Source organism: Aulonocara sp. 'chitande type north' Nkhata Bay, linkage group LG14 (assembly GCF_057382095.1).
Source record: "Aulonocara sp. 'chitande type north' Nkhata Bay isolate Kocher_YH1m ecotype deep benthic linkage group LG14, A_spYH_male_GT1.1, whole genome shotgun sequence".
NCBI lineage: Eukaryota > Metazoa > Chordata > Actinopteri > Cichliformes > Cichlidae > Aulonocara > Aulonocara sp. 'chitande type north' Nkhata Bay.
This window is the reverse complement of record NC_141357.1, coordinates 20,284,280-20,307,406: the sequence shown is the minus strand read 5'-3', so window position 1 is coordinate 20,307,406 and position 23,127 is coordinate 20,284,280.

Here is a 23,127-nt window from a genome sequence, read left to right as displayed (position 1 = left end):
TAAATAAAGATCAGCATATGCTGACAAAAAGAGGGGTAAGTGAGGGGAAAGACTCAGAGGGTGGAGGAAAAATGAGATACAGAGGTGAATGAGGTAGAAAAATAAGGAAAGAGGAAACAATAATATAAAGATGAGTTTAAATCGGTTTAGAAAATTGATTATTTTACACACATTGTTGAAACTCTGACACTCACATTTGTGTTATAGGCTGTCAAAGTCAAATGATCTGATCTGCTGTGATCATATCAAACCTATTTGTTCTTTTCAGTCATTTGGAGGGTACAAAGATCAAATATTTATTCCAAACTAGAAATAGAAGGCAAAATAGTTCACAGTCAAAAAGACTTGTTTTCCCCCATCAATATGTAAATTTACATAAACCCAGCAGAAAGTGTGAATAATGTTTCAGGAGTCAGAAGTCAGTTTTCATAAATATGTGACAGCTGTTCCTTTCCAAACTGTTTGAAATGATCCTACATATATTGAATACAGAGAAATATATAATGTAGTAATTTTATGCTGTAGCTCAGTAGTTCAGCTGAGATGTTTCATTGTAATGATGAATTATTTTGTGTGATTTTGAAGTTAAAGCTGTAGTTAGAACTTCCAACGGTAGGCAAATTTCTGCTGTCAGTTTAGTTTCAGTTCAATTTTTATTTATTTCGTTTTTGCAAAAGCTTTTACTCCGAGACATTTGCCGTACACTTTATGTCTTTCAGTAGATTTCATCCAAAGTTAGCAAGAAGAAGAAGAAAAATACTTAAAAGACTCAAATAAATCCGTAGACATGATCACTATTGACATTGCAGTAACTAACAAGTTTGTCTACATTTTTCTTCTGTAAATTAAGTAAATGAAAAAAACATTTTCAGGAAGCTGATGTGGGTATGTGTGTTTGAGGATGCACACCAATGACTCAGCAGCAGTCCTTCTAATGAACACCACTGAGTGGTCTGCGACTTGTAGGCAGAGACTTGTCACATCAGCCTAGAGAGCTGGAAGGTTTTGGTCAGTTTGACGTGGGAGCTGATATTTTGTTTCACAGTGAAATTGTTGATGCGCACATGCTGTGGGTCACAGTGAGCCTTCTAGGGAGCGATCTGAAAGTGACAGCAGCAGTGGAAGTGGTACACACGCGTGAAAATAGATGGAATTATGGACAAGGGATTTGTTTTTTATGAATGGAGTTGCAGAACTTTGGAATTGTTGTAATTGTCACTGTAACTGTTTAGCATGAGTATGTGTTGAATATTTCAGGTAGGTTCCTTGTACTTTTATTGCAACACAGCTCTCGTCAGTAAGCCTCACCAGGCGCACATATTATCCATCAGCTATATTATACCCTTGTTTGCACATTTCTTGTCCACCGAAGTTAAACAACTAACTTGAATTCTTATTTGGTTAATGTGTGGTTTCCAACTTTATATCTGCAGTGTTTTTCCCATAAGTCCAAAACTTCAGCAATAGAGGAAATACATTTTAGGGGAATAGCAGAAGTGAACTAGAGTCATCTGTTAACACTATTTTGGTGCTGACAGAGCAGGAATGCAGTGCTTTTATTTTGTGTTTTTAACCACCAGACACTAATTTTTCAACATAAATTGGATCATAAGGTTTTGCAGGCTTTTGTTGGCTAATATTCGGACTATTAGTGTCAATCATCTGTGCTCAAACCTTGTACATCATGATGTAAATTTGCTGAACAGCCTGCTTGCTAACTCAAGCAAAGCTCATAAATCAGGTCTCATAAATCTAATCTTGTGCACCACGAAAACAGGCCATTTATCAGTGGAAAAGCTGCAAGACTTACATAACATGTATTATTACCATGATTACAAAGAGCAAAGGAAAGAGAAAGAAAAGGCAAGAAAGGAAGCAGGATGACAAATAATCATCCATCATCTGTATTTTCCAGCAGACAGTGCTGATTAAATATTAACAAAATAAAATGTTGTTAGACACCCTAATTGTGGCAGGCATGATTAACACCTGACAGTTTAAGGATTGTGAGTTCTTGTCTCTGTGTGTGTCCAGGTTGGTTGTGTGCGTGTGAAATAGAAACTGTGTGTGCCCTGCGGAAAATATGTGAGTGCAAGCTGTGCAGCTGAAGGTCACTGTGAATAGAACCAGATAAATGAACTGGAGACACCAACAAGCTTATTACTGTAGAAAGCGTACCCACACAGCACATACACAGATACAGCACACACTTGCAGACTCTGCAGACTTATTACAGCTACTGTAGTGACATGATTGCTCCTCCTCTGATTTCCTCTCCCTGCCGCTTTATAAATCTTACTTTAGCAACTGGGAAAAAGGTTTACAAATTCTAGCTGTAGCTAGAAGTCCCATAAACATTATATCAGTTACAGTTCCTCTCTAAAAAAATGTATAAAATAAAATAGCCTCAATTGTTGCTGACGCTTACATCCACTGGTGCAGAGGTGCTAGAAATAAAGATACTATTTATGACGTAGCACGGGAAAAGCAAAAGATGCAGACTGAGAACAAGCAGACTTTCCAATATTTCCAATGTTTGTTATCTTATCTTCACTGTTGGCAAATATCTCTCAAAACTATGTTGTCTATAGTGAAGTTTATTGAACAATTTTGATGCTTAAACTGCAAATAAACAGTGCAGTATTTTTTCAGCTACGAGGACAACCCGCCCCCCCCTGCTCAGCATTGCCACACATGCTAAGAGGTGCAACCTCGCCAGTCAGCCAGTGAAATTTGTCCCCAGGGAGATGCTGGTGACTTTTCCTTCTTTAGCCTTTGGCGATAACGTTGAGAGGATTGTGATCTACTGACAGTTTCTTGTGAACCTGGTGGACTTTTTAGAAGAAGGTTAATCACTTACAAATGTGTAGTGAGCATTTATCTGTTTGTGTTGTTACTAAACCACAGTAATTCAAGGAACATTTTCACATCTTTAAGCTACAAGTTCATGGAAAATAGGTAGAGATTCTGCACGTTAATGTAGAATTTTTCAACTCTTAGGAAACATTAAAAAAAGTAAAAAAACGAAATCTGCCTTTTTGCATGTTTAAGATTCAGCATCTCCATTGATTAGGGACTGTGACAAAAAGTAAGATTTTTTTCCATTAACTTTTGGTAAACTGTACCAAATCTGAGGATGTACTTCACATCAAGCAGCTGACTTTGACCTGTGCAATCCTGTAGATGTTGTCCGTTCGCACAGAGAAAATGTGTCGGGTCTTTGAGATATATTCCTTGCACCTGCCTAAAACTGTCAAGCTGACAGCAGTAAGTTTGTGAATTCTGTAGAGCAGAAACGCAGTGAGGGACCTAACAGAAAGTGGCTGTCTGGATTTAGAGTGCGAAACGTCTGGTTCAGCTGAACTTTTTCTCATTGGTATTCACACTTGTAATTGACAGATTGTTGGCCGAGCTAGAAAGAAACATCGCTCATGTCAGAATGTTCAGGAGGGGGTTGTTTTAACAAACATTCACTCCACACGTGGGTACTGAGGTTACACTTCAAGGACACGAAAAAGAAGCAAAGATGTACTTCTACAGATGTAACGCAATTCTACTTCTTGACTTGTTTCAAAAGTGATACTACTTCACTGAAAACGGTACTGTTTGCGTGAGTATGACTGCATGGAGAATATCCAATATTGTCATGATGCTAATTAGAAAAATATCCCCTGCTTACGCAATATATTACTTGAGCCCCTCTGATGAATAGTCCAGAGTAAATGATAGCAGCATACAGTATACTGGATGTGATGTCTCTTGACTGTACGTCACCGTTCACTTATTCCATGAGCTTACTCCATCCATGACAGGCCCATTTCAGAGAACTGAAATAGCTCTCAGCATGGAAGCAAGGGGACATGGCAAGCTGACATCAGTGAAAATTAGAGTCATGAGCTGCCCTTTTTATAGGGTGTAATACATGTGAATTTAATACAGTGGCCTAGATCTCACTGCCCTTCTTAGGAAGCCGCATAAAAAAAAGCAGTGATACAAACAGAAGCCCATACTGGCTTCTCACCCTTAAAAAGGGTAATTATAGTAATTATGAAACACTGTATTGTAATAATAAATATTTTTCAGCCTCCAGCAATAGACACAGCTCTATGTGCTCTGCTTATTTACTTAGATATGGGTTTGGCTTGTTCTAAGTTCCCTTTGAGGAAACAAAAAACTCTTTGAACTTTACTTTACTTGTCATGTCTGAAAGATAATCTTGTTAAGGGAAAGAAAAAATCACTCACTTTATAATTCTAAATCTAGTTCACTGAATGCAAAGGAGGCCACCGTTTCTGGGAACACGACGATCTGGATTCTCCTGTCTTTTCATTCAGTCTCATTGTGCCATATCTTGGCTTTCACACAACCCTTCATGGCCACGTCCCAACAACCAGATTATGGAAAAGATTAAACAACATTTCTCACAGATCTGATAAGTGGATATGTCATGCTTATTTCCTGTTCTGTGTTGTTTTGGGAAACAGGAACAGAAACATCCTATTTTGTAATGAAATTCAGATATGATAATTTAAAGCAACAGAACACGAAACATTAAAATCTCGTATTTAATTCTGAATCTAGAGTCAGTTTTCTGGGACGACAAAACTTGTTTGTGTGTGTTTCCATGTGTGTGAGACAGCAAGTAAATCCTGGGTAGCCAGTCATGCGTCACTCAATACTGAGAGCCTGGAGGAAATAGTGTTAGGGTGTAGGAGGGTTATCTTGCTTTTACTTTCTTCTCCCCTCACACATAATTTTCTTTCTTACTTCCTCTGTCTTTTTTCTGACCACAGGCCCTCCTCTCATTTCCTCCCACTTGTATTTAAGAAAGAAAGCATCTTAAGAGAAGCCATCTTCCTTTTCAGACTCCTAATCCCCTGTCAATTCATCTTCTTTTCTCCCATATTCTCTCATTCACCAGAAACTGAAATGTCAAACACATGATTATCTGAATTGCTCTCCTTTATCGCCCCCACCGGTTGCCCTTCCCCTCCATCTTTTTCTTCCCTCCATCCTAGTTTCCAGTTTCTGGTTAGGACGATTTCTTGCAGTTTTTGTCAGTCTCCGTGCCAGTTTCCTCATATGAATAAGTGTTTACACTTATTTGTTAATTGGAATCAGTCCATTAATAAAGCAGATATAGTTTTGAAGTGGGTGTTGAAAACGAGGTCATACAAATTTAAACACAGCATTAAACTGATGCAATTTTTGCGCCCTTCGAGTTGAACTAGATTGATTTTGTGTGCGTGTGTTTGTGTGTGCATGTTGCCGAGGGACATTTAACCAAATATTATTGGAGGTGTATGCATATATTTATGTCTATGTGTATATATGTATATATTTGTATATATGTGTGAAGTAGTCAGACTCGAATGTCAAGGAAGGTGGTAGGGAATAGGCCTGCACAATAAATCGAAAATTTATTGTCAATGTCATCCTGCGCGATGAGCCCATCGCAAAAGATGACATAAACTGCGATAATTGGGTACCTTAAAATGTTTACACACGTGCTTTAAAGAATTTACCAATCAAAGAAACCCCTTTACACATTTGACCAGTCGAATAGAGCCCTTCACGGCATTAACCAATCAAATGGATTAGAGGCCCGCCTCCTACGCAGGTGGGGAGCGAACAACGCTGCAGCAACGAGTCAGAGTTGTAAAGGCTGAGAGGGAGACGCATGGCGAGAATGCTACTGATTATGAACTCGTGGCTAAAAAAAAAAAATAGTACCTCGCTTATTTGGAGGTATTTTGGATTTGATAAAGACGACATTCTCCAAACACAGGTACTCTGCAAAACTTGCCAAACACGTGTGGCAATCACCAGAGGAAACTCGACTAATCTCCACCATCATGGTAAAAGGCCTGTATTTATATAGAGCTTTACTAGTCCCTAAGGACCCCAAAGCGCTTTACATATCCAATCATCCACCCATTCACACACACACATCTTCAATACAACCACAGAGAACTGTTTGAAGAGTTCCAGAATGACAGGGCTAGACAAACAAAGGTTGCTAATGTTAAGACAAAGAGCACAGCAGTCCAACAGCCATCTCTGTATCAGAGTTTTCAAGTGGAACTCCTTATGAGAAAACGTCAGTATAAAGAAATAACAGAGGCCATTACACATTTTTGACAAAGACATGATGCCTATAAATACACTTAGCAGAGAGGGCTTCACCAGTCTGATACATAAAGTGGACCGGAGATACCGCATCCCCTCACGAAACTACATTTCCCATGTCGCCATTCCACAAATGTTCAAAACATGCCGCAAGACCGTCATGTTTGAACTGAGCTAAGCTGAAAACTACGCAAGCACTACAGTAAAGTTTCCTCAACAGTTTTGACTTACATCATAACTACTTGGTAAGTGGTAAAACGATGAACAACTGCACTGAGATAATTTGCAGTATAATTTAAGTTATGTTTATTTAAAACTAATTCTAGAGACCGGGAAGGATGTCTTTCAGGATTCAAGCCTCAGAAATTTTTTTATGGGGGTAATGTTTCAATGTTAAAGTGCACTTTGTTGTTGCACTGCTAATATAGCAGCTTTCAATAAATAAAACAGTTGCAGTAAAACGGAAATTATATATTCGTTTTTTTTTTTTTGCTATTTATTTTATCGCAAGTCATATCGTTATCGCAGTATTGATCACAGTTATCGCACATCGCAGGTTTTCCTAATATCGTGCAGCCCTAGTAGGGAAGCAGACTCATTAGACATTCCGGTTTCCAGAGAAGTTACAGTGAAACTTAATAAAACTTCCCCCCAAAGTAACTTAATTCAGCGGTCCCCAACCCCCGGGCCTCGGACCGGTACCGGTCCGTGAGTCGTTTGGTACCGGGCCGCGAGAGTTGAGGCTCAGGTGTGAAATGTATGGTTTTCAGGGTTTTTATTGGTTTTCAGTGTTATTTTGTTATCGTTTTTATCGTTAACTCGGTTTTCCTGGGTCTTTTCACGTGTGTTATGAATAAATCTTATTTTTTTTCGGTACCGGTACTAGTTTTATTTTGTTGTATTTATCCGCGACACCTTAAAGGCCGGTCCGTGAAAATATTGTCGGGCATAAACCGGTCCGTGGCGCAAAAAAGGTTGGGGACTGCTGACTTAATTAACAAAACTCCAAAGTACATGGATTTGGTAACACAGCTCACCTCTCCTCTCTCATCTGAGTCTTCTTCTTTCTTCTTTCTTACATTTGTATTGGCAGTTGGCAAACAACTGAAAGGTGCATTACCGCCACCAACTGGTAGGGAGTATGGTCTGGAACAACGCTAAAAACAAAAACAATAAATAAATGAATGAATGAATGAATGAATGAATGAATAAATAAATAAATAAATAAATAAATAAAAATTCCTCAAATCCTTCCAAACAGGTTCCCTTTCATCTGAGTCTGGCAGAGACTGACCATATATAGGTCAATCTAACTTCAATCTCCCTTCAATTAGTCCAGCCAGTAGTGATCTAAAACTCTACATAGTTGACTAAAAATGACAAAAACCTCCATACACTTCTGATTAGCACATTTACACAACTAAATGGCTGTATTAACAAAAAAAAAAAAAGATTCAACAAATCCCTTCTGACCTGGAAACAAACAAAAGGAAGCATTTCTATGGTAAAAGAAACCCCTTCTCGTGGTTCAGCCTGCCGATGTCATGTGTGACATCATCAGCACTTTAAAATGAGGAAATGATAGGTGGGCCTGAACTACATGAAGACTGAATGAAAGAACAAAGTAAGTATGAACAAATGACTTAATCTGTAACATAATAAAATATAAAGTAACATGTAACTGAGTATTTGCCTTAATTTGCAGAATGTTTGATTTGCCGGCAACAGAATGCTTACACAAACAAACCCGGGATAGTTAGTGCAGCAATGTTACTTTGTCAAATAGCAAATCACAGCAAATAAATACAGAGACGGAATAATGTGCAAAAAAAAAGGTCAACACATCTGGGACAAATGGACAGTGTTACAACTGCTCATCCATTTTGTCACAATATGTATTTGTATTTGTTTGACTCTGTGTCAATTAAAGAAAAAAATGTATGCAGTACAATCATTCCATCCTTGAATAGTTCAAAAAGTAATTAAAAGCCCAAAATTACCATGATGTTCCTGCCCATGACAAGTATATGGAAATATCTGTATATATTACCATAGAGATTACAATGAAAGTAAATACAATCTAACAAAAAATGTGTAAATTTATCTTTTGATATTTAGATCAACAGTGGTCTGAACTTAGAATATTGAAGCAACTTTATTTTTCCCTTTTGTCAATAATCAACAGGAGATCACTGCTTTGAATAAGACTGTTTTTTAGTGTTTCTGTGGAAACCGTTAAGTAATAGTGGAGATGACTTTGATGTGGGTTATCAGAGACATTATAGGGAAAAACATGCAAAAAAGAAAAATCTGCTAGAGAAGTCTGGAACTCCAGACATGGCAGCTGCTGGCCACACTTGCAGCTTTGAGGTTCGCAACAGTTTCAGCTGTTTTTTTTTGGTGATCACATCTGCTCATTATGGCTTACTGTAAACATAAGATGAATTAGAACTGTTGCAGTGCTGTGATGGAATCAGCCAGAGGTATAGATGATGTTGGCACACATCACTGTGCAACTGTACATGAAAATGTAATGTGAAACTGCAGTCGTGAATGTACAAGCATTTTAAATCTTTTTAGAATTCATTTATTAAGAACATTTTTGGTCTTTGGTCAATCTCAATTTCTTTACTTATATACTTATTATTCATTGTTTTTCTTTGTTAAAAGATGTCCTAACCATAAAATAAAATAAAACAAAACTACAGAAAAACGTATAAGCTGATAAAGGAGAGGGTATAAGCTAGCAAAACAATCAAAACCACCCAGAAAACCAGAAGCACAAAGCTCAAACAGTGCTACAGCAAAATCTCTTTGGACCTGGGCCCTATTTCAGGAAGCCGGTTTAGAAAACTCAGAGTGAAAAACGATACTCAGGGTTGAGTAACCCCGAACTGTCCAACTCGGAATATTCGGTTTCAGAAAGGCTGATAACAATTAGTTCAATCAACGCGGAGTTGCTTTAACCCCAAGTTAAGCGTGAGCACGAGGATACATAAAGCCCTGATTAGTGGACCACAGATTAAGCGAGTCACCATGGAGACGGAGGGAAAGAAGGCGCGGTCAATGTATTTTTCAGCGCTTGAGGCCGAAATTCCGATGGCAGCATATGCCGATAACGTGCAAATTTTGCAGAAAAAAAGTAACACAGCCTCAGCTGCAAAACAAAGGGAACATGCATGGCAAAACATAGCCGACAGAGTCAATGCGTGAGTGTTCATTTAAACATTGATCAAGGGATTTCCACCCATTTAACACGTTATTTTATTATATTTTATTTAATTTTTTATTTTATACATTTTATTTTGTGATGTGATGTGAGCGCAGGTGCAACCCAACAGGCCCCAAACGTTCCTGGCAGCAAGTAAAAATGAAATATAAAAATATAGTCCAAACAGGTGAGGTGTAATTGTATTATGAGCCATAGTGCTTGGTCTGTTTGTCCGATGTAAATCAATTGCAGTTAGAGGCTACATTAATTTCCCCTCTGTAAGCACTTATTGAAATTATCTGAGCACATTACAAGTACATATTTGCTTACTCTGTATGCTCAAATGTGACCCGTTATAGCCAACAGAAAAAAAGGGGAGGCCCGAAAAACAGGTGGAGGTCCTCCACCACCACCACTCACAGAGGCTGAGCAGTTGGCTTCCACATTTGTGATAATGTTGGCAGCATCACATATGATCTTCACAGTGCAGAGAACACAAATTAGCATCCATTACTATAATGAAATAATTTGTTAGTTTGAAATGCTACAGGGAACTATGTACCTGTACATTAATGCTGTGGAAAGACTTCCTGTTCACATAGTCTCCTTCATTTACTGAAGGAGCAATGATTGGAATGTGAGTGCCATCTCTACAGCCAATCACGCCTGGGAACTGTGAGAATAAATGTAAAATTTAAGTAGTAGTTCAAGTATCACCACATCATGAATTAAGTTTCGTTCATCCTGATACCTGCAATTTTGTGGCATCCCTCTTTGATAAATCTTGTGGGTCTATGACCGGGGAACACCACAAACGAGTACAGGAGACGTTTCAGTGCAACTGTAACATTCCTGACTGCCCGACAGACGGTAGCCTTGGAAACGTGCTCAGCGTCACCAATATTATATAGAAAGCTCCCGTTTGCAAAAAACCGAAGTGCAATACAAATAATATGTACAGAACTGAGAGCATGTCCGCGATGTGTCACATGAGCAATATTAGGCCTGAGGATGTTATTCAAATAAATTATAGATTGTGCTGAAAAACGGTAACGTTCACACAGAAAATCATCAGGAAATGATAAAATGTCCAAACGCGCTCTAATCACTCTCTCCCGGCGAAGAGCTCTGCGGAGAATTTGGGCTTCAACATCTACTGGCTCTTCAAGGAAGGGGCACGCCATGTCTGACACTTCCTAAAGTCAGGTTTCCGACAAAGAGGCGGAGAACGTCAGGGTTAGTTGAAGTAAACCTGCTAGGGGGCAGGTTAGCTTCACGGAGTGTGTCGTCATAGTAACTCACTCAGAATTAATCTAAACTCGCTTTGTGAAACCGAAAACCCAGAGTTTTCGTTAACTCAGCGTATACTTACTCAGAGTTTGAACTAAACCGGCTTTCTGAAATAGGGCCCTGGTCATCCCCTTTTGCTCAGCTTATTTACTCCTATTGCTAATTGCTGACTGGAGACTGCTGTGTGGAACTCACTGACTTTATTATATAAGAAGAATAGTAGTAACTAAATTAGGGGATAGAGAGTGAATAAAAAACACAGAGCAGTCCACAGTAGGGTTACGGCAACTTTAACATCTTGACTTTCGCTTCATCTGCGTCAATGATTTGGGTGAGAGAATGTAAGTAGTGAAAGCTGACTACTCTCTTTTCTTTTAGTCTTCACAGCCATAATAATTCAGATGCTGAGCCACTGTACCGAAGATATAACCACTGAGAGCACAGTTGAAAACGTTGGTATTAAATTAAATCTGTCTTGGCTTTGTAGACTTGTAGTAAATGTACATTGAGAAATCTAATGCTTTTACTAGATGCAGAGCAATAAAGTCATTTCTTTAAGTCAAACCAGAATGCTTCTGTCCTTTTCTGATAATCTGTGGAAGACCAATGAAAGAATAAGGTAGCAATACATTTCTTCTAAATTCAGAATCATGTTCTGAATGGTTAGTAACACCCACCCTGATCCAGCTATATTATGATCATAACCAGAGTCTCAAGAAATCCAAACACAGACAGAAAACAAAAGATAATGATACAAAGTCAACTAAAGCCTCAGTGGTCACTGGTAGTCACCGGGTTCAATCAGTTGCAGAGCGGGTGCTGCAATAACAACCTCCTTGTGGTTGCTAGCAGAATGGAAAACACCCACTTACCTGCAAACACTCTCTAACTACATGCCAAACAATAGTGAAACTTGAATTAAAAAAAAAAAAAAAAAGAACGTTCACCTTCTGAGAGAAAGTTGTGCCTTACACCTGAAACCATTGAGCATATGGATGGATATGTCCTCTTCTTTGTTGCAAATTTTGATTCTGAGTGTGTTCTTGATCTTTCATGACTGTTGGCACAGTTGTCTGGTAATTTAGTACAACACAATACTCACTGAATATTACCTGTTCTAACGTGATGACATTTAATGGACTGCTCACTATCATTTCATTGATACCAACATATTTACAAAGGCACAACTTTTACTTTGAAGGCAAACATTACCCATTTCTACTTTGGGTTGCACTCACAGTTTCACTGCCACTTAGTTGATGACTGTTTGAGGAAAATGTACATAGAGTTACCTGCCAGCGCAACAGGCCATCTGATAGGAAAAATGACTCCTCAGGAACACATAGAACATCTTCTCACCACAGTTCAACCATCTTCCAAACATGTGATGCAGGGAGCACAACAGTATAAAAAACCTGCTTTAAAGACTTGCTGCACATGTAGCAAAAGATAGGAGTTGCACGTTTGAGAATGCGGTTAGGACAGTGGGGTAGTACAGCGTGATTAGCACAGATGAGACGTGCACAGGAGGAAGCAAACAAAATGACAGCCTGTGCATACAGAAATGTACTGCTCTCTCATTCTAAATGAGATACATGAAAGAAATGGGTCACTTGAGCACAGAAAGGCTATTAAAGTTGATTAGGCACTGTTGCTTTTGGCCCAGAATTAAAGAAAAACCCCCCACATAAACCATTTAGTCACAAAAGCAATGAACAGAGGGTTAGCTGAAAGGCACCTGTGGTAAGAATTTAAAAATTTCCAGTCACCCCAATATCTGTTAATCGCAATCACTCGTATCATTCTTAATGTGACAAGGTTTAATGGACTTGCTCTGTTAGTAATAGGAATATGTATGATCACAAGTGACATTTGAAAATTCACCCCGCCCATTTAAGGCCATTGGTGACCATAATTGCACAGCTAATGAAGCCACTGGCTATTCTCCAGGCTTACATTGGCAGGCCACCCACAGTCCCTATATAACTTCTATTCAGGATTGATTTGGAAGACTGCCCAAGGTCATGTAGCAGGGCAAGAAAGAAGCTAAAGGAGGATTATGTGCCACAGTTTTGGTTTTCTGTCTTCCCTAAATCCAGTGATTAATTTGGTCTTGATTCATTCTCCTTCCACTTGGGACCATCAAATCCTGCTTTCCATCCATCGTTGTGACACAGTTATGGTGCTAAACATTATGTTTTTTCCCAAATCACTCTCTCATTTGGTCGGTGTGCTATAGGTGACACCCAGTCAACAGTAATCCCAATCAACAGCAATGCCAAAAGAGCATTGCGGACATGTCACTGTGTAACACAACTGGGTGCTCAACATGCCACTATTTGCATTTGTGTTGAAAATGAAACATTTTAGTTTGTTTTGTCGTCGGTGAAGATTCTGATCGCAGCTATTAAATTCTCTGCTGAGCCAGTTTCTATTCAGCTCATACCCATATGAATACATATGAATTGAATACGACTCATGTTCTTTCAAGAAGTATCCCTTCACAGAAGGTTTTAGATGACAGCTTTATATTTCTCAGTTTCACTCTGAGCTCCACTTGTATATTTAGAAGTCTATAAACATCTCTCCATACAGAGCTTGAATGACTAAGATACATTCCCTGTGGGGCTCGAAGTAAACATCAACCATCAAAGGCGTCATGCAGTCCCTGTTTTGAGGTTGAATGTCTAAAGAGCCATGATTTATTTATTATCCATTTATTTATTATTAAATCCTGAAAACTGGATAAAAAAAAGGTAAGAAGGATACACAGATCCATACTTTTTGTGTTTGTGTGGTTGTTTAAAAAACAAGCCAATGCATTCAGTGGTATTTAGTGCCTTAGGTAAGTGTCATCCAGGGAAGGACGGACGTTGTTTTGCTGTGCTGTATTTTAATGTGAAGTGTACATATTTATTTTTTATATTGCATGCATTGGTTATATTTTTGTGCAGTGTTTTATTTAGTTTGCATGTTTTAGTTGCCGGCAAATTGTCCTGGAGAGACTCCGCCTTTTCCCCGTTTTGACTAATTGGACACACCTGAAGAGGAAAGGAAAGGTAATTCACAGAGTGCTCAATGACACATAAAAGGGTTGGAGCCGGTGTTCAACGGGGGATGCAACACGAAGAATGCGAGACAGACAGAGGAAAGACACAGACGACCAGGGGGGAGAGCGAGAGACGATCAGAGAGTAGAGATGATCAGATGAAGCAGATGACCAGCGACTGGAGAGTGAGAGATGACCAGCGACTGGGGAGGAAAAGAGATTACCAGTGACTAGGGACGCGTAGCGGCAGTCAAGTGGCAATAACGACAAGAGCCAGCTCGTGCACTGCGGGAGAACAGAAGCAGTGAGACCGCGGTGCCGATTGCAGTTTAAGGAAGCGGCGGGCGGAGTTGAGAGCTCTGCCCTCCCAGGTAAGTCTTTGACTTATCCTTTTTTATAAAGTAAACTGCCAAAGGAATAGTGACTGCCGCTCCCTCCCTTTCTTCAGTGCACCAGGACGTGGAATGCGAGGAGGAAGGCGAGGACTCTGCTGGGTTTCCCTCTTTTATTACTACGCTGGATTTCTTAGTTTTTCTGTGACTTTTAGGCCGTGGTGGATTCCACTGGACTTTTAAGGTTGTGTGTTATTGATTTTTATTGTGTCTTCCCTTGGCCAAGGTTGTTTTAATTCATTTTACCTTTTTAACTATTTAAATATAATAAATTATATTTTTAATCTTACAGTTTAAATTGTGTGCTTTCCCTTGGCGGCTCCACTGCTCTGCCCGTTTTGAGGAAGGTTTCCTTCCTTTTAAAAAACACAAACCATCTTGGAAACATAATCAGCCTTTCCGCTCCGTTACATGATCACACAATTTTTCGAAGCTCCTGTTTTTGAGTAGCTCAAAAATGGATAGTAGTCACTGAAAAATGGTTTAAAGAATACATATGCCAATAGAATTTGAAAAAAATCCTTCATTTCATAATAAGTAAATTGAGATGCATTTATGCAGCAGCATGTGTTGCTTTTTAAAGAATACATAGCTGTAGGTAATCTACATGAAATACAGAGAAATTGAGCATTTATATGAAAGTGAAAAAAGATTAAAACTGAAGTTTGACGGCATTTATTTTAACAGTGCAACACCAGTGAACCTGAATCTGAAATATGCACACAATATCTCTTTGCTTAACAGAGACCACAAAGGCTTTTTTTTTTTTTTGTTGCTTAGAATCTTTTTTTCTATCACAGTAGACAAAAATAACAAAATTAAGGTTTCTGCAAACTGCGGCTTCTGGTACCGATGTGAATATAACCTTCTCTATTGTAATGACATTTAATGGACTGGTCTGGAAGAAGTGCTTCAAGTAGATTAAATAAAATGCAGTTTGTCTTTATTTTGTGTCTTTACAGACTTGACAAAATCCTGCATTAGGACTTATGAGAATGAATATCCATCCATCCATCCATCCATCTCCTTGAAACCAGCATATTTAAAATTTAAAAATGCTCCGTTTTTACTTGGAAGGCGAATGGTCTCCATTTGTACTTTGCATTGCATGGTTCACAGTTTTACTCCCACGGAGAGAAGGTCATAAGCATTTGCAGACAAGTCTCACAAACTATAGGCAACCACGACAGTGTATTAGCAACCAAAGCAATCGCAAGGAGGTTTTTGGTGCAGCACCATATTTATCTCTACAATCACTTTTCACCTAGTGATCTCCAGCATCTATTTGGGGAATACATATTTTTCCTTGACGTCCAGTGGTTACTAGGCACTCACCATCTGGTCACTATGCCTGTGTGACTGGGTCCAATATACATTATACAGGCAGAGAAGACGTTGTATGAGGGTAACCAAATGTTCAAATGCTGTCGCTCACAGAAGCTCTGCAGAGCACAAAACTCTGCATTAGATCTGCATTGCATTAGATCATTTGCACATGTTTGGCTTAAAACTGTTTATTAAAAATAACTACACGTTTCTTAATCAATTAACCAGTTAATTCAGTGGTTCATTAACTTACTGTTGCCTTCCTATCAGCTTAAAGCAGTCTGGCAATTCCCTTCTGACCTCTGGCATCAACAAAGCATGTTTAACCAGAAAACCATCGCTCATTGGATATTTTCTGTTTTTCAGACCATTTTTTAAAATCATTGACATCGTTCTGTGGAAAGCCCCAGCTTATCAGTGATTTTTAATATACTCAAAGTTCGAAGTCACTTAACCTTTCTTTCCCATTCTGATACCAGGCCATCTTCATGATCTATTAATGCATTAACTTGCCGCCATGTGATTGGCTGATTAGATATTTGTTTTAATGAGCAGTTGAACAGGTAATAATGTACACTTACCTGCCTGGCTGATGAGTGTAGTTTTGCATTCATTTACTTACCAAGGCAGTTTCGCCCCATAAAGAATGATTTAAATATCTATTTTTCAGTTTATCCAAATGTGGAGTCTTTTATTTCTTTGTGAAGGTTAATCATACCTACAGAGAGAATATACTTTTTCTTCACTTCCTCTTTATGTAACCTTTAATTTACCTCTTGCACATAGAGGTTCAGGATTTTTTTGCCCTAAAAGTGTGCAATTTACATATTCCCCCTTCTTATGTGCCTATTTTTAACCCATATTATGAAAGTATTCACTTAGTCTTTCTTCACTTTCTTCACATTCTTTCCCTCTCTAATCAGTCACTTTCCCATTTTTTCCTGCCCCCGTCACCCTCTCCCTCTCCTGCTTCTTCTGTTTGCTCTTGCTTGTGCTTATTTAAATGTCACACTTTCATTTTAAGTTGGATCATTTTTTCTGCCAGAGGGGAAGAAGGAGGAGAGGAAGAAGAAGGAGACGGGCATAAAGGAAAAAGGCGAGGCAGAACATAGCAGCTTTAAATGTAGGAGTTCACACCTAAATTACAGGGGAAGGAGGAGAGGAGAAACCAGAGAGGGAGAGATTTTATTCTGTAAGTGAGCAATATTAGAGAAGAAGGCATGACTCAAGTCGGAAATCTTGCAGTCCTCCCTTATCTCTTCTCAGACAATGCTGGAGCCGAACCTGAAAAACACTGCAAAGTAGAATGGTGGTTTAAGCACATAAATACATAGTCCAGGAAATTAGTAAGTAAGTTTGACAACTTTTATAATATAAAAAATATGCATAAGGAGCACACTGACAATTGCAGCTTAAGCAGGTGTTTTTTCTTTCTTTCTGATTTTTAAAGTATTTCAGTATCCCTAAATTTAACTCGACATTCTAAGATGAAACTTTAATGATCTGTGTATTGAAATTGGGTCATTGCAGCAGCAGAAAAATAGCATACACACCACTTTCTGTGGAAGTACTAGAAATACAACATCTACTTGGATCATGTTGAGGATAAAGCTCAAAATAAATGCAGGGCTGGATGCAATAAGAAATCTTTCATGAGAAAAAGAGAGGAGAAATTCATGTCCTCTCTTTAGATTAATTTATGCTCTAATACATTAAGATCATCAGTCAAAGAGACAGTTCAGTGTTTAATTATATTTATTAATAGTCAAACGACAGCTTATCTGTGCATTAATCCTGAATTTACTGATTACCAGGCTGCACATTATTTTAGCTCTGAAGGCCTTTAGAGGTCCAAAGTTTAAATGTGCCGCCTGATCCAGCAGCAACGGTCAACCCATTTTGATCTATCTTGTGACAGAATTTCTATCTTCTGCAATCTTGACCGTTTGGGTCAAGATTTATGTGCTATTGGCATACTGACATGGACAGCCAGCAGGTATTATTACACAGAATTTTGTGCATTCTTCAAGGTACGAAGACCAAAGAGCCTCTTCTTCTTCTTTCAGTCTCTCCCTTTATCACCAGAGTGGATCATATGCCTCCATCGCACCCTAACCCTATCCTGGTATACCAACCTTCTGGCATGTTCTCCTTTCTGAAACTCCTCTGTGATCTTCCTCTTTTCCTCCTCTTGGCAGCTCAATCTTCAGCATCATTTGTCCAATATAGGCACCATCCCTCCTCTGCACATATCCAAACCATCTTAGCCTTGCCTCTCTAACTTTGTCTCCAAACTGCCCAACCTGAGCTGTTCCTCTGATATATGCACTTCTAATCTTGACATCCTGGGCACTGCCAATAAAAATCTTAGCATCTTCAATTCTGCAACCTCCAGCTCCCCCTCCATGCCATCATTTCCAAATCATACATCACAGCAGGTCTCATTACCATCTTGTAAACCTTCCCTTTCGCTCTCGCTTTTATCCTTCTCTCACAAATCACCCCGACACTCGGCTCCACCCTGCCTGCACTCTCTCACTCGCCTAACTTGACCACTCTCTGTTGCTTTGCATAGCCAGAGACCAGCAAGTAACAAACATGTTCAAATTTTTAAAATAGCAAATTGCTATGATTATATTCACATTGCTTTTTATTCAAGTCTTAAGTATTTGCTGTTGTTAAGAAATAGCGAAGAACAATTTGACATAGGAATAACATATGTGAACTCTGTTGTAGCACAAGTGGATTTCCCTGAAGTAGAGCCAGTAACAGATGTGAAGGCTCTCACTCACTTATTCTTTTTCTGTGTGTGTGTGAGTGTAAGCACTCAAAAGCTACATGATACTTCTCCCAGGCTTCTGATGGCACTCAACGTAGCATGCCTGGGTAATCACTGGATTGCTTGGCTGCATGTCTGTGTCTGTAAGCACAAGTGTGTGCATAACACTATGTCTGATGACAGTAAGAAACATAAAGTAGAGCATGAGATGCTGAGTGATTGTTTCCCCCAGTCTACATTCCTCTTCCTACCTAAATGTGTCTTGTCTGCATGCCGTGGCTTTTCCTTTTAAAGCTTGCTTGCCTGTTTGCTTGCGTGTTTGCCTGCCCAGAAGTCTGCACACCTCCGTGTTCGTCTGCCAAACCTTTCTAAGCCCTTTCTGCATTCTTGTCTCTCTTCTCACACATTGCACAATATCCTGTCTTGAAAATCTGCTTATTTGTATACAGTATGGTACCTTGCTTGTCTGTTTGCCTACTTTTCTTTGACCTTTTCATCTCTCTGTCTATTTGCATGCTCTCCTGCTGTCTTTGACTCTGAAAAAAGTATTGTGCAGTCATTTTGTATCTCTCAGCTATGTCTAAAATGCAGATTTATGAAGTAAAAAAAAAAAAAGAATCTTTGCCACGTCCATGTTTCTGTGCCCTTTCACTTTTTGTCCATTTCTATTGTGTTCTTATAGCTGCCTGTAGCTGTCTTCCTCTCCATCTTTCTGTCAATCTGCCTGTTTGTCTGCAATTAACCTAGCTAATTCTGGTTATTTTCTCAGTCTCATTGTCTTGACAGTTTGATTTTTCTGTCTCCTCTACTGTTTTCGTTTTCTTCATACATCAGTAAGTTTCTTCTTCTTCCTCTGCACTCTTGCCTCCAATCTTTCCTCTGTCTTTCCCACTTATTCTTTCAGCTCAACTGTTTTTTTTTCTTTTGTTTTTTTTGTTTTTAAATATTATGCTTCCTTCTCAGTCAGGATAGTTTTCACAGGATTGCAGCAAGAGGGTGGGGGTGTGGGGAGGGACAAAGGTGGAGAGGAGCAGCTGCTAATCAGCAAGAATGGGAGGGAAGGATGATAGGGAGACAGGAGCAGAGATGAGCGGCTTCTTAACTTGGGAAGTTTCACCTGAATTTTTACAGGCAGGAAAGGATTGGAGAGAGACATGGTGGCCAGGGAGAAAAGAGAGACACAGAAAGGGGAGACTAAATGGATTAGAATAAAGGACAGAAGGGAAGGGTGGAAGAGAGAAACATCAAAGCTGTTGAGGGAAAATTGTGTCTGGCATAGAAGCGGGAAGAGAAAAAGAGACACAGAAGGAAGCTAAAAAAGGACTATTACTTATCATAAAGCTGACAGCAAGCTTAAGTTAGCTGTCAGACAGCCCTACCAGGAGACCTGAACCTACCATCAGTCTCTGTGGTCTATCATCAAATCCATTCCCATGAAGTCCTGCATTCACTTGGATCCTTTAAATGAGAATGTGTTTGAATTTCATTATTAATTTGATTTAAAGAAACTTTGTGCACAGTTTGGTACCTTGGATGCATGTGTGTATCTTTAAATACCTTCTACTAGTCATCGCTAAAGACTGGACTCCCATAGTCCACTGTGGCATATACAAAAGGCTTCTTTCACTGTCCGAGCAATATTATTTAACACATTTCTCTAAAGCTGACAATTTGGCATGCTGTCTTGCAAACGCATCTTCAGAAGCCAACTAGACAAGAAATCATAGTTAAAATTCATCACGAGGCATTGTGATGTTACGCAAACTATGCATGCTGCATCACTAGCATCAGTGGGCTCTTACATGATATTTTGTTTGTTTGGTGGCTTTGTAGCACTGTTGCCATCTTGCTTCCGCAAAACTGTATGTGACAAGGAAGTGATAAAAGCACATGCTCATTAGCAAATGACTTGTGTCTGATAACTCATTAGCCACTGAGCATGCAGTTTTATACAGCAGACAATACACTAATTTGATCAAATTTTATATTTTCTAAAAACTTTTATACAATGTTATGGCTAAAATTTAATTTCTTATTCAGCATCAACAATAAGAGACTGACACCATAAACCCAACAGTGTTTACAGATGTCAAGCACAAAACTTGACGTGTCAGAAAACTCCAACTGCCCATGACCCTGAAATCCATAAGGAGTTGAGAAAATGGATAAATAGATAGATGGCTGGTTGTATTTTATGTGATAAAAGCTGTTGCACAGACTGCAGTTTTTGCTACAACTTTTTAATTCAGTTCAGTTTATATATAGCAAATCACAACTACAGTTGCCCTAAGCTGATTTATATTGGAAGGTACAGAGCCTACTATGAGAACTACTACTATTGTATACAGTACAGGTCCACAGTACTCACAGTGAGTAATATTTCAACACTGCAGCAAAAGATGTATTCACATTCAATTAAATCAACTGAATGTTTATGTTGTGTAGTAAACTTCAAGCTTTTCTCCCATGTTGCTGTTCAGACCCATCTATTAAAGATCTTTAAATCAGAGGAGAGGACAGAATTATGGCATAAACTTACTAAGCCTAAGTGAAACACAACTAATGTTGTGTGTTTTTAAAGTCTTTGCTCTTGCAATTAATTTAGGATATATAATTTAAACATGATTTTGAAAATTAAGCATAAATGATCCCAATGACCTTTTGCTTGACCCATTTTGTATGTTTCACAACTTAACAAGGTTATCTTAAGATAAAAAAAACCCCAGTCTAATCTTAATTTCGTGGCGATCGTGGCTCAAGAGTTGGGAGTACGCCTTGTAATTGGAAGGTTGCCGGTTCGAGCCCCGGCTTGGACAGTCTTGGTCGTTGTGTCCTTGGGCAAGACACTTCACCCGTTGCCTACTGGTGGTGGTCAGAGGGCCCGGTGGCGCCAGTGTCCGGCAGCCTCGCCTCTGTCAGTGCGCCCCAGGGTGGCTGTGGCTACAATGTAGCTTGCCATCACCAGTGTGTGAATGGGTGGATGACTGGATGTGTAAAGCGCTTTGGGGTCCTTAGGGACTAGTAAAGTGCTATATAAATACAGGCCATTTACCATTTAATTTATTATACTTGATATCTCCAAAAGTTGATTCTGTTCATCTGGACGTAGTGTTTTGTGGGAGAATTATATTTGATACATAACCTGAACTCAATGCCTTGCATAACAATCCAAGGACAATGCTGTTTTTATTTCTTGGACTAACTGCAGCAATCATTGACTTTTGCATGAAATATTACAGCCTTCACTGATTCTGTAGCTGCAGGGTAAAAGTGTTCATTGCATACAACACACAAATTGATATAGATTGTGTGTGATTTGGTAGTGAGTGGGATAATTTGACAAGAGCACAAGAGGAAATCTTTTGGCTTGAAGACTTTTAACAGCATAATCCAGGTTTTTTTAATGTTTCTTTTTCTGATTTGAGGATGCCTTCTACTGTGTCTGACACATAGATGTCTTATTTCTTTTTCTCATGTTGACTGGCTCAGTATTTAATAGCTTTTAATGTGAATATCCCCTTTCTAATCCCAGAGCAGGCATTGAAAATGATATAAAAATGAAAAAGCAAACAACAATATACTGACCTTTGAAAAAGATTAAAAAAGATTTGGGTGTTTAAATAATTCTGAGGCAAACAAAGTAGCACCATATCACCATAGCTAAACATCAAGTTAGCTGGTTGCCAGTGACATATAACATATTTTCTGTTTGTGACAGAAAGTCTTTTTTTCTATGGCAACTAGACATCATCTTCTTGGAGGCAGTCTTGATTTAATGCGGATGAGGGCGTGCCCTGAAGTAATGTCAAACAAAATAGAAATAAAAGTAAGTGTTTTGTGATGAGAAGTAACCCGAACATTGTGACTCAGATAGTTAATCCCAACTCTCATGCATGGTTGCGAATTTCTTTTGTTTTCAAGGACAAATCCTGCAGGAATCACGTTTGGAGAGGCATTTTAAGTGTTTCATAATAGAGAGCAGAGTCATTTGAACATGAACAGATGATAACAAATTTAGCAGTGCTACTTAGCTTTGCATATGTTCTGCACATGTGGAACCCTGTGAGAGCAACCAGTGAGGAACAAATTATGTCTGTAAGGTGGAACCCAAGCACTAAAAGTGTCTAATTTATTACTAACTACAAGACACGTTCCAGATTTCAAAGCACTGCCCTTATGGAGGATGTGCCTTTTTAGTGCTTTTCTACTTCTCAAGGTGACAATCAGCTTTGCAAACCTCAGATGGTTCTCAACAGAGGAAGTAGCTGAAAGCACGGACAGTCAAATCAACAGTTAATCAGTGGTTAAGGCAAAAAACAAACAAAAAAACAGCAACTAAAAAATAAATCTATTCTTTAAAATCTAACCGCCTGCATGGAAACAGTTACACTATTTCATGATTTTATCACAGGCAAACTCAACAGAACTTTCTGAGACGGTAGTTCAGTGGTTTACAAGGAGGTTTCTTGAGTTGGCTTGAGCCACTTTTACACTGAGTTAGCATGTTTATACTCAGGTATTCAGGTACATCCTCCCACAGTCCCAAGACATGTGCACGTTTAGTTAATTGGTGATTCTAAATTAACCATAAGTGTGAATGATTGTTTGTCTGACTGTATTTGCCGTGCGACACACTGTCTAATGGCAGCTGCAACCCTGAATTGCATCAGCTGTTAAGAAATGGGATGAATGGCTCAACATACTGTAAATTAAATTAAATTAATTTTTATTTATATAGCGCCAAATCACAACAACAGTCGCCTGTTTGAACATTTTTGTCATCACGACAGTTTAGATTTTATGACTGACAGCATCTTGTATATTATCTATCATATATATATATATAAAAATAAAATGAACCAGCTGCTAGTTAACGAGAGACACCCGGAATGGCTACCCGAAGGTCGAACGGTCCTGATCCCCAAGGACCCCAAGAAGGGACCGGTCCCAT